The 12,511-nt window shown below is 49.1% G+C and overlaps 1 pseudogene; it reads right to left on the bottom strand.

The window, feature by feature from the left end:
• Nucleotides 1-226: 226 nt before the first annotated feature.
• Nucleotides 227-2,113, bottom strand: LOC109761443 (F-box/kelch-repeat protein At1g22040-like; annotated as a pseudogene).
• Between the last annotated feature and the right edge of the window lie 10,398 nt (nucleotides 2,114-12,511).

The raw sequence follows: 12,511 nt of genomic DNA, 5'->3' as shown, positions 1-12,511 counted from the left end.
TATTGGGTTAACCGTTCGGTTTTTCGGTATATACCATAAAAATCAAAGTTCAAATCGGTATGAAAAGTTCATACCATACCGAAACCGGAAACTATAAAAACCATAAAATCGGTTCGGTTTGATTTATTTTCGGTGTGGTTTTTCGGTTCGGTTTTCAAATGCACAGAGTGACATTTTGGGGTGACATTTGGTCTTTGATTTGTTTTTTTTTGCGCAGGCCAAAATGCTTAACTTTTTTGTCTCAAAATTTGCAGGTAGCATTGGTATGCGACAAAGATCACAAAAAAAATTTGTCTCAATTTTTTGGCATTTGAAAAAAAAATCAAAAATGGCCCCGGGTGCAAATGCACCCGGGAGCCAAATTGACTTTCCGCATATAATGTATATACATTACTCCCAGTTAAATATATGTAACATTGTTTCAGTGACTCTATAAGTATTTCTTGGAAAAATCTCAGTGCCGGCAGCAACTCATCATTTTAAACATTGGGAACCTGACAGCTAATAAGCTCAGCAGCCCCAAAGTTCTTCGAGGCTACTATGTTCCATAAGACGTTTTCTTCGGCCGCATCGTTTCCCGTGTTATTCTCCAATACAGCTTGCATAACTTGAAGATTATTGTTTGCCTCTTTTGTAATAACATGGAGCTTCCCATGAAGGCCAGCGAGTAAATAAGGAGACTCCACATCAGTGAAATCATGAACTGGAACGTGTGGTACCATAGTTCTCCAGGCATCTTCTTCAGCATCATACCTTTTTATCTGTCCACTGTCCAAGGAGCTGGAAGGCTCCAATGTACAAAGCTCATCATTGACTACAACACCTAATTTTGTGCCTGCTTGCCTTGCTGGCCATACATCGCCAAGACCGTCTGGCATAGTTGACCAAGAGTTTAATTCCGAGTCATAGATTTCACCTCCAATATCGAAAAAGAATGGCCATGAGTACAGGCTCTGAGGAACATAGAGCTTTCCGTTATAGGATGCCATCCCAGTGGCGATAGGCTTCAGCACATCGGCCAAGGAAGCTGTCGGTAGTACCTGTGCTTTCACGAAAGGCATTTCCGGCAACTCACTCCATAAACCAGTTTTCGGATCAAACACTTCACCCGACCGTAGAGGAAGCAATCCGTTCCGACCCCTACTAACACCACCAACCACATACAACTTACTCTCCAATAATGATGCCTTAGAGAAAGCCTTACCAAATATCATCGGGTTAACTTCCTGCCACAAATTGACACAAGGATCAGACTATCCACAGTGGGAGTAACATAGGTAGTAACATCACACATATCTAGGTTAAATAGATGATGTTGCATGCAATAAATGAAGAAAGAGATGAAAGTGGTAACATAGCTAGTTACTACTAGTATGAGTAACATCACACATATCAAGGCAAGATGTGTCTATACCCTAATAAATGAAGTGCTCCATGTTACCACACATATGTTACTCCCCACTATGAAGGTAGTAATATAGACTAGTAATATGGGCATGTTACTAGTCTATGTTACTAGTCTCATACCTCCACACGCAATTCAAGGCAACAGCTTTGGAAAACCCCCCTAAGACATACAAGCAACCATCAGCAACTCCGACAGAGCACCCACAAAAAGGCATTTGATCCAAACCATATCGGCGCCAAAACCATCCCCTAAAGAAATCAGCAATCCTGATGCTTGAGCCCACTACATTCCACATCCGAAACACAGAATACTGCGTCCTCCCAGTGGAGTCCGCCTCATTGGCGAATGAAGGCATGGATGGCAGCCTTTGCCATTTCTGGAACAATGGATCAAGTGCATAGCATTCAAGCTTATTTGCCTCAACTCTGGTCAATATATACAACCATTCTTCAGTTAACCCAAGCTCTTTTCTCAGCTGGGCAAGCTCAGTGCCGGTGATTGCCGCCTTCCAAGTTCGGCTAACCAACTTCATCTTTAGGTAATGAATCCGTGGTAACCTTGCTAGAATTTGAAATGAAAGCTCATCCGGAAGAGTCGGAATTATCCTCGAATACGACCCACAGTCATATGCGGTTATCTTGGCCCTTTTGTTTGAAACTCCATGGATCGAGCCTTACTGATTGCAGTGCTTAGATAAGAGCCCATCTTGTCTCGTTTATCTTCAAAGTCAGATAACTCTCTGTGGTGTCATCCCTCAACCTGGTTTGGAAGTGTTGAGTAACGTGATTGTATTAGGAAACATAGGTTAGACTAGGAAATATTCTGGCTTGCCTTGTACTCCAACTAGATCATGTACTCCTATATATATGCCCACGAGGTTCAAGCAATACAACAACAATTCCACCAAATCCTTCTATCCCTTCTAACATGGTATCTATCGCAAGTCGATCCTAAACCCTGCCGCTTCCGCACCCGTGCCCACCCCCGGGGCGATCGGTCTCCATGACCGCCGCCGGGGGCCGCGCCGCCCGTACCTAGGGTTCATCCGCCGGTCGTGTTGACCGGCTGCTCTAGAGAGTCTTTTTCCCGAGCCTTGCTCCGGGGTTTTCTCTCTCCCGCCGGTCATCTTGATCGCGAGGTTTCTTTTTGGTTTTCCGATCTATTCTTGATTGGTTTGCGTCGCCCACCGCCGCCGTCGACCCCGAGCGCCTCTACTCCGACCCCGGCACGACCAGCCGGCCTCTCCTCCGATCCGGCGGCCATGCGCGTCAGGGCCAGCCGCCGTCCGCGCGTCGGTCCGCCCATCGCCCTGCGCCGGCCGTCACCGCCCTGCTCTGACCGGGACACCTGCATCGCCCCGACCCGTCGGCCTTGCGCCATGCGGCGGCCAATCATAGCCGTCGCTCGCGCGCCAACCCGCCCATCGATCCACGTCACCCGCCTCTGCCACGTCTGCACGGCGGCTCGGCGGTCAACCTCGCCGGCCTCGTCCTCGGCTGCATCAGGCTCGTCGGCTGCCTCAACTCGGGCGCCGCTGCTCCGTTGGTCGCTCGGGCCTCGCTGCCCGGGCGCCGGCGCTGCTTTGGTAGCCCGGGTGCCGGTGCTGACGTCCCACGTCGTCCGTCGTCGCCGGCCTCATCCAGGACTCCGCCGCCACCACGCCTTCATCGAGCGGCGTCCCCGACGCCGCGCGCGATCGGCTTGATCACCCGCTTGCAGCCGCGATCCGCCTCATCTACGCCGCGCGACCAACCTGGCCCGTCGGTTGCGCACGCCTCTGCAGGTCCCGTGAAGATTGTCCCGAGTTCAGCGCGCCCCTCCGCCGATCGAGCAACAGGTTGCCGCAGCGCCGCCCCGTGGTTCCCCTCGCGGCTGCATCGACTTGTGTGTCGCCGCTGCGTCGCCCTTCGGGCCGTAGTGTCGCGATACGCGGTCCCCGCCGCCGCCCCGAGGCCGTCCCCATGGCTGCACCGACTCGCGAACCGCTGTTGTGTCGCCCCTTCGGGCCGCAGCGTCACGGCCCGCGATCCCCGCCGCCGCCCCAAGGTCTTCCCGTCGTCGCCCCGACCTGCCTGCCGCCGCTGCGTCGCCCCTCGGGCCATAGCGCCGTGGCCCGCGGTCCACTCCGCCGTCACCGCGCGTCGACCTCCCGTGGTATGCGCCGTGCCGTCTCCCTTGGCGCGGGAACACCACCATCCGCACCGGTCTTCGTCGCGCTGTCAGGGTTCTCGCCTACTTCGAGCACCGCCGCAGCACTCCTAACCTAGCTGCCGCCGCCGCCGCACTCCTAACCTAGCTGACGCCGCCGCCATCAGGCCGCCGCTGCCGCTCTTCTTTGGCCGCCGCCCGTCCACCCCCTTCGTCTTCGTCCAAGCACCAGCCCGTCGCCGTCATCTACCCTGACCACTTCGTCTACTCCGACCACCATTGGTGACATCGGCCCCGCGCCGATGGACGCCGCAATCGTCGTCTAGTTCTTCTCTGCTGGCACCTCCGACTTCTCCGACATGGCATACAGCTCGTGCAGGTCCCTCGTCTACGCATGCCCGGTGCTGGCAACACTGATGCGTGCCTTCATCCACGACGTGTCCCCGGGCCTGGCAAGCTGTAACACCCCGGATGTAACTTTCCATATTTGTAACTCCAACTCTTGCCATTTTCGGCTATGTGTTATAATATTCCCTCCGTGGTTGGGTTTTGTTTTTCGTTTTGCATTTTGTTCATGTCATGCATCTCATATCATGTCATCATGTGCATTTCATTTGCATACGTGTTCGTCTCAGGCATCCGAGCATTTTCCCCGTTGTCCGTTTTGCAATCCGGCACTCCCAAACGCACCGGCGCACCCCCTCTTGTCTCTTTTCATGAGTGGGTGTTAAACGTTCTCGGAATGGACCGAGGTTTGCCAAGTGGCCTTGGTATACCACCGGTAGACCACCTGTCAAGATTCGTTCCATTTGGAGGTCGTTTGATGCTCCAACGGTTAACCGGGTAACCGCAAAGGCCTTTTGTGTGTTGCAGCCAAACCCCCCTCCAAACAGCCCAATAACCCATCTAAGTCTCATCCATGCTCTCGGTCGTTCGATCACGATCGTGTGGGCGAAAACCGCACTCCATTTGCAGTCTCCTAGCTCCCTCTAGCTATATATATGTCCTCCTCGTCTAAATCCGGGTCCAAACCCGTCTTCCCCTTCCTCCGCGCGCCGGACACGTCCGCCCGGCGCCGGACGAATCGCCGCCCCCGCCCCGAGCCTATCACCGCCCGCCATGTGGCCCCAGCCACCGCGCGCCGCCGCCGGCCCGCTAGGCCCGCGCGGGCCCCCCCGGCCCGCACCGCCGCCCGACCGCGCCTCCGCCCCAGCGCCTCCCCGTTCCCCGTCGCCCGCGCCCTGGGCCGCCGTCCCCGCCGCCTCGTCGCCTCCGCCCGCCCCGCCGCCGTTCCTTCCTTGCCGGCGCCCCCGCAAGGCTCGCCGCCGCCGCCGCCGTGAGGAGCTCGCCGCCCGCGCCCGGCGTCCTCCTTCCCCCCGGATCCGGCCCCAACGTCCTCCACCAACCCGGATCCGGCCGGATCTCGCCTCTCCGACCCCGGCGACGCCTCCTTCTCCGTCTCCGGTGTAACTCCGGCGAGCCGCCCCGCCTCGGTTCGCGTGCCAGATCTGGAGAGGTTGACCCCATATTTTCCTCTAAGCCCCGAAGATATTGCAATATGTTGCTCTGTTCATCATGGCATATCTCCTTGCATACTGCTCCGATTCATGCGCATGATATGTCGAAATGTTCATCACGAGATGCGCTTCATTTTGTTCCATTGTGCCATGCTCGTTTGAGTCCATCTTGATGTTTTGTTATTTTTGTTGCATTTGATGTGTGCATCTTATGGGAATGAGCTCTACAGGTGTTTTGATCTATGCCATGCCATCTTTACAGAGGTGTATGCCATGTATTTTTGTGATCTATGTGGTGACTAGCACAGGCATGCAACCTAGGCTTCGTGATGTTTCAGCTTTCAGGGACTTAGGATTTTGCTGTCCTTTACCTACTGTTATTTTATTGCCATGTATCCATGTGTCTACAGTGAGATCCATACTTCTTTTGAGTATGTTCAGTAAGGATGTTTTGTAGATATAGTTGTGCTCTATCCATTCATGCCCCTGTTTGCAATTATGGAGTGCCCTAGCATGCATTAATCTTGCTCTAGTTTTGCTATAAAAATATTCCTGGCAGTTTGTTAACATGATATTCAATTTTGCCAAGGTTATTGTAGTTGATCCATACATGCTATGAACTTGCTCTTGCCATGGTTAGCTTCATGAACATGCCATCTTGCTGTAGGTATGCTTGTTTTGTCATGCATTTCTTTTTGATGAGTGAATCGAGCTCACAAAGATGCCTTCATAATTCTGTTAATGCCATGCTCTGTTTTCTGCCAAGTCTGAAACCTGTTAACGAAACTTGCTATGTTTACATGGGTGCCATCATATCTTCTGATCCTGTTTGGCTCATGGTCACTAAGGGACTTTTATTCTATGCATTTTGTAGATGCATGCCATGCCTTTTTTTGCTATGTTAAGTTCCTGTAGCATGTGTTTTGCTTACTCTGAACATTGCTACCTGATGCTGTTTCAGTCATGTTCAGTATTTTCACCAAGTCTGTGAAGCTGATATCTTTTGCACTTTTGCCATGCTTGTTGGACCTGTTATATTGTGATCTAGCCGTAGCTCAGTGTTCATCTTTTATCAAGCATCTCCTGTATATCACTGCCATATGCTTTGTTGCTATGTTGGGGTGCTGTAGCATAGTTACTTGATGTATTCTAAGTGCTATCCTGCTGTTAATCGCAGATTTATGTCATTCTTGTTTTGCTTGCCATTTGCAAACCGTGCATCCGTTTCTGGTGATCTTTATATCGATTTCGACCGAAATCATCTCATCTTTCCAGTGGCATACTTAGTTTGCCAAGTTACTCCCTTGTTCATCCTTTTTCTTCCGGAGCACGCATATGCCTCGCATATCATATCTCGCATATCATGCATGTATTGCATCATGTTGCTTGTGCATTTCCCGTGATTGATTGTGGTTCCATTGCTTGTGTTCTTGCTGTGGGTAGAGCCGGAAGACGAGTTCATGAACGAGGAACCTGTTGAGTACGCTTACGAGGATCAAGCTTTCGACAACTCTGAGAACCTTGCAGGCAAGATGACCATACCCTCGAAATCACTTCTATCATTGCTTTGCTAGTAGTTCGTTCTTTTGCTATGCTGCGCTACCTACCACTTGCTATATCATGCCTCCCATATTGCCATGTCAAGCCTCTAACCATTTTTTCCTAGCAAACCGTTGTTTGGCTAAGTTACCGCTTTTGCTCAGCCTTCTTATAGCGTTGCTAGTTGCAGGTGAAGTTGAAGTTGGTTCCATGTTGGAACATGGATATTTTTTTGGAATATCACAATATCTCTTATTTAATTAATGCATCTATATATTTGGTAAAGAGTGTAAGGCTCGGCCTTATGCCTGGTGTTTTGTTCCACTCTTGCCGCCCTAGTTTTCCGTCATACCGGTATTATGTTCCTTGAGTTTGCGTTCCTTACGCGGTTGGGTGATTTATGGGACCCCCTTCACAGTTCGCCTTGAAAAAAAATCCTCCAGCAAGGCCCAAACTTGGTTTACCATTTGCCACCTAAGCCTTTTTCCCTTGGGTTTTCGCGAGCCCGAGGGTCATCTTTATTTTAACCCCCCGGGCCAGTGCTCCTCTGAGTGTTGGTCCAAACTAGAGCACCGTGCGGGACCGTTCCTTGGCAACTTGGGTTACGTTGGTACCTGTACGCTTCGCATATCCGGTGTGCCCTGAGAACGAGATATGTGCAGCTCCTATCGGGATTTGTCGGCACATTCGGGCGGCTATGCTGGTCTTGTTTTACCATTGTCGGAATGTCTTGTAAACCGGGATTCCGAGACTGATCGGGTCTTCCCGGGAGAAGGTTTATCCTTCATTGACCGTGAGAGCTTATAATGGGCTAAGTTGGGACACCCCTGCAGGGTATTATCTTTCGAAAGCCGTGCCCGCGGTTATGAGGCAGATGAGAATTTGTTAATGTCCGGTTGTAGAGAACTTCACTTGACTTAATTAAAATACATCAACCGTGTGTGTAGCCGTGACGGTCTCTTCTCGGCGGAGTCCGGGAAGTGAACACGGTTGGAGTTATGAATGAACGTAAGTAGTTTCTGGATCAATTCTTGATCATTTCTAGCTTCGCGACCGTTGCGTTGCTTCTCTTCTGGCTCTCATTTGCCTATGTTAGCCACCATATATGCTTAGTGCTTGCTACAGCTCCACCTCATTACACCATCCTTTCCTATAAGCTTAAATAGTCTTGATCTCGCGGGTGTGAGATTGCTGAGTCCTCGTGACTCACAGATTCTACCAAAACAGTTGCAAATGCCAACGATACCAGTGTAGATGACGCAACCGAGCTCAAGTGGGAGTTCGATGAGGAACATGGTCGTTACTATGTTTCGTTTCCTGATGATCAGTAGTGGAGCCCAGTTGGGACGATCGGGGATCTCGTATTTGGGGTTATCTTATTTTCATTTGGATTTGACCGTAGTCGGTCTATGTGTGGATTTTGGATGATGTATGATTTAAATTATGTATTGTGTGAAGTGGCGATTGTAAGCCAACTCTCGTTATCCCATTCTTGTTCATTACATGGGATTGTGTGAAGATGACCCTTCTTCCGACAATACCTACAATGCGGCTATGCCTCTAAGTCGTGCCTCGACACATGGGAGATATAGCTGCATCGTGGGCGTTACAAGTTGGTAATCAGAGCCATCCCCGACTTAGGAGCGCCCTGCTTGATCGAATCGCTGGCGTTGTTGAGTCTAGAACAAAAATGTTTTGAGTCTTAGGATTATATATATCGGAGAGTAGGATTCTTTTTACCCCTCAGTCCCTTCGTCGCTCTGGTGAGGCCTCCTGACGTAGAAGTTTTGACTCTTCTCTCCTGAAATTTCACTAAATTTTTTTTGGATCACGCGGGTATCTTAGAATTGTTCCGATGGTTTTGTGATGAGAACATTGTTCTTGGTGCCTCCTGACATTTAGGGGTTGTGGCAGTGTCCCGGGGAGTTGAGCTCCGAGGTGTTGTCGTCACAATTTTATCGTTGCAGTTCTGGAATACCTGAGTTTCGCCGACATCGAAAATCTCTTTTATGCAGTTGTTGGTGAGATCACCTCGACGCCACCCAGTACTGGGGCGGGAGTTCGGGAGTATTGCCATAACTCGTATAACGGATGCTTTTCGAAGGTTGAGGTACATGATTTCCGAAGGTTTCTTGGTTATGTGTTGACGGATGGATACAGCTGGATCTAGGGATTGCTAGTTTGGGTGATATATTTTGTGTCCTGTGTATCCCCAACACCAGATTGCATAACCAGAAAGTTTCGGGAGTTTATAGGTGGGATTCAAGTAGCTCTTAGCATTTCTTCCCGCAGATATTTGGTTTGAGATTGGGTAATCCTTACCACTTATTTGTTCCAGTTGCACCTTGTTATTTTATTCATCAACCCTTTATCAAGTGGCTTCTCACCTTAATGGAAGTGTGATGATTTACTATGGAATTCATTCGTTCATCCTCGTTCGAATGTTTATTGTGAAGACTATATGTTGCAATTTCTATCCGTTGATTCAACTTGTCTATTTGTCTATCAAGATGCTAACGGATGTCACCCTCTTTAGGATGGCTCCGCCAACGCGTCAGAATCCGGAACGCAATGAAGGGAGTCAGGCGAACCCTCCGCCACCACCTCCGCCTCCGGAGGCATGGCAAGCTATCATGGCAGCCACCAACGCCAATGCTCAAATGATTTTGCAACTCTTGCAAGAGCGCACCCAAGGGCAAGGCAATCAAGGAAATCAAGGCCAAGGCAACAATCAACCTCATTTCGCTACCCTCTACCAATTCCTCGCAAATCAGCCGAAGTCTTTCAGCTACTGTGCTGAGGCCACAGACGTCGATGATTGGCTCGTGGACATCAACAAGCATTTTGAATGTAGCAATGTCAGGCCTGAGGACTTTGTCAAGTTCGCTTCTTTTCAACTCAAGGATCAAGCTGCCGAGTGGTATCAACAATACAAAGATTCCAGAGGAGGTCGTGTCATTACCTGGGATGATTTCCGCCGAGACTTCAAAGCTCACCACATTCCACGAAGTGTTGTTGAGAGCAAGCGTGAGGAGTTCCGCAATCTCAAGCAAGGCAGCATGTCCGTGTATCAATACAATACCCAGTTTCAGAAACTCGCTCGCTTCGCTAAGCAAGACGTTCCTGATGAAAAGAGGATGATCTATCAAATCAGAGGTGGCCTCAGAGAAGATCTGCAATTACCTCTCGTGCTTTTTGAGCCGACCAAGTATGATGATTTCTACAATATGGCACTGAAATAAGAGGCTGCTCAGCTCAAGTGTGAGGCTTCTAAGAAGAGAGTCAGGGACGCAGTTCAGTCTTCTTCTTCCTCACTAGTGGCTGCTAAGCAACAGAAGTTCTGGTGGCCTCCTCCTCCTCCGTTTCGTCAGCCTTTCCAGCAGAAGAACAAAGGTGGCCATGGATCTTCCCACCCACCCAACCCTGGCTATCAGAACAAGTCTCGGAATCAAGCTCCAAAGTCGAATGCTCCTTATCATCGTCCACTCTCAGAGGTGACTTGCAACAAGTGTCAGCAAAAAGGTCACTATGCTAACAAGTGCTTCAACCAAAGGCGCCTTCCGCCTCCTCCTCCTGTGAGATCTTCCAGCAATGCAGTGGTCAAGCATAATCCCAAGTCTGCAAAGGTGAACATGATGAATGCAGCTCAAGCGAAGGAATCTACTGATGTGATAATGGGTAATCTCTCAGTTAATGATATTCCTGCAAAAATTTTATTTGATACTGGTGCATCGCTTTGTTTCATGTCAAGATCATTCTTTGCAAAGAATGATTTTACTTGGTCTTACCTGGATAAACCATTGGGTGTTGTTTCTCCGGGGAAGTCAATGAGAGCCAACTCGATAGTTCCTGATGTCTCTATCAATATGGGCGACTATAAATTTCTGTCTTCTCCAATTGTCCTTGGTGACTCGGATATTGATCTAATTCTTGGGATAGACTGGCTTTCTAAGCACAAGGCTCAACTTGATTGTGCTGCCAGGGAAATTCAATTGACACACTCTTCTGAGGATGTTATCATCTATGCCGCTCGTGATGAAACCATTCGGTTGTTTTCTCTCAATGAGAAGGGCGAGTTGGACGCTATCTCTCAGATTCTAGTCATTTGTGAGTACCAAGATGTCTTTCCAGAAGAGCTTCCGGGTATGCCTCCTCACCGGCCAGTTGAGTTCGTTATCGATCTTGAGCCCGGCACTGAACCCGTTTGCAAGCGTCCATACAAGCTTGGACCCAAGGAGATGAAAGAATTGAAGAAACAGCTCGATGAACAAGAGCGTCTGGGTTTGATCAGACCGAGTTCATCTCCGTGGGGTTGTGGTGTTCTTTTTGTCCGGAAGAAGGATGGCACAGACCGACTTTGTGTCGACTACCGTCCATTGAACAAGAATACAATCAAGAACAAGTATCCACTTCCCAACATCAATGAGCTATTCGAGCAACTTAAAGGTGCTATCTCCAAGCTTGACCTTCGTATGGGTTATCATCAGATTCGCATTCGTGAAGAAGATATTCCCAAGACAGCTTTCAGAACAAGCTTTGGTTCTTATGAATATACTGTCATGTCTTTCGGCCTTGTCAATGCTCCTCCAACATTCTCTCGAATGATGAATTTCATCTTCAACCCGTATACCAATGAATTTGTCTTGGTGTATCTCGATGATATCTTGGTCTTCTCCAAGAATAAGAAGGATCATGCCAAACATTTGCGATTGGTGCTCGACAAGCTCAGAGAGTATCAATTCTATGCGAAGTTTTCCAAATGTGAGTTTTGGCTTGATGAAGTTCTTTACCTTGGTCATATCATCTCTGCCAAGGGCATCGCCGTTAATCCCGAGAAGGTGTCTGCAATTGTGAATTGGGAACCTCCTCAGAATGTCAAGCAGCTCCGCAGTTTCCTTGGTCTTGCAAGCTATTGCCGAAGATTCGTTGAGAATTTCTCTAAGATTGCAAAGCCTCTTTCCAACCTCCTCCAGAAGCATGTGAAGTATGTCTGGACTCCTAAGTGTGACGTTGCTTTCGACACTCTCAAAGAGAAACTCGTCACAGCTCCTGTCTTAACTCCTCCTGATGAATCCAAGCCATTCGAAGTTTTCTGCGATGCTTCTCTTCAAGGTCTCGGTGCTGTGTTAATGCAAGAGAAGAAAGTTGTGGCCTATACCTCTCGTCAGTTGAAGCCCAACGAAAAGAACTACCCCACTCACGATCTTGAGTTGGCGGCAGTTGTCCATGCATTATTAACATGGAGACATCTCTTGTTGGGAAGAAAAGTGGACATATTCACCGATCACAAGAGTCTCAAGTACATCTTCACTTAGCCCAACCTCAACCTCAGGCAAACTCGATGGGTCGAAATGATTCAAGAGTACAATCCGAGTATTGAATATACTCCAGGCAAGGCCAATGTCATTGCAGATGCTTTCTGCAGGAAGGCTTATTGCAACAATTTAATCCTCAAGCCATTCCAACCGGACCTTTGTGAAGCTTTCCGCAAACTGAATCTCCAAGTTGTTCCTCAAGGCTTTCTTGCCAACCTCATAGTCTCTCCTACTTTGGAAGATCAAATTCGTGAGGCACAACTTCTTGATGCCATGGTGAAGAAGGTGAAACGTGGTATTGATAAGGGTCTTTCCAAATACAAGTGCTATCGCATTGATGATAGAGACACTTTATTCTTCGAGGACCGGATTGTGGTTCCTAAAGGTGATCTAAGGAAAGTCATTATGAACAAGGCGCACAATTCTCTTCTTTCCATTCATCCTGGAAGTACGAAGATGTACCATGACCTCAAGCAGTCGTATTGGTGGACTCGAATGAAGCGGGAAATCGCTCAATTCGTGAATGAATGTGATGTGTGTCGAAGGGTGAAAGCAGAACACCAATGACCAGCTGGTCTCCTCCA

Source organism: Aegilops tauschii, chromosome 6 (genome assembly GCF_002575655.3).
Source record: "Aegilops tauschii subsp. strangulata cultivar AL8/78 chromosome 6, Aet v6.0, whole genome shotgun sequence".
Lineage (NCBI taxonomy): Eukaryota > Viridiplantae > Streptophyta > Magnoliopsida > Poales > Poaceae > Aegilops > Aegilops tauschii.
Note: the sequence above shows the minus strand (reverse complement) of the source record. Positions and strands in the feature narration are given on the sequence as shown.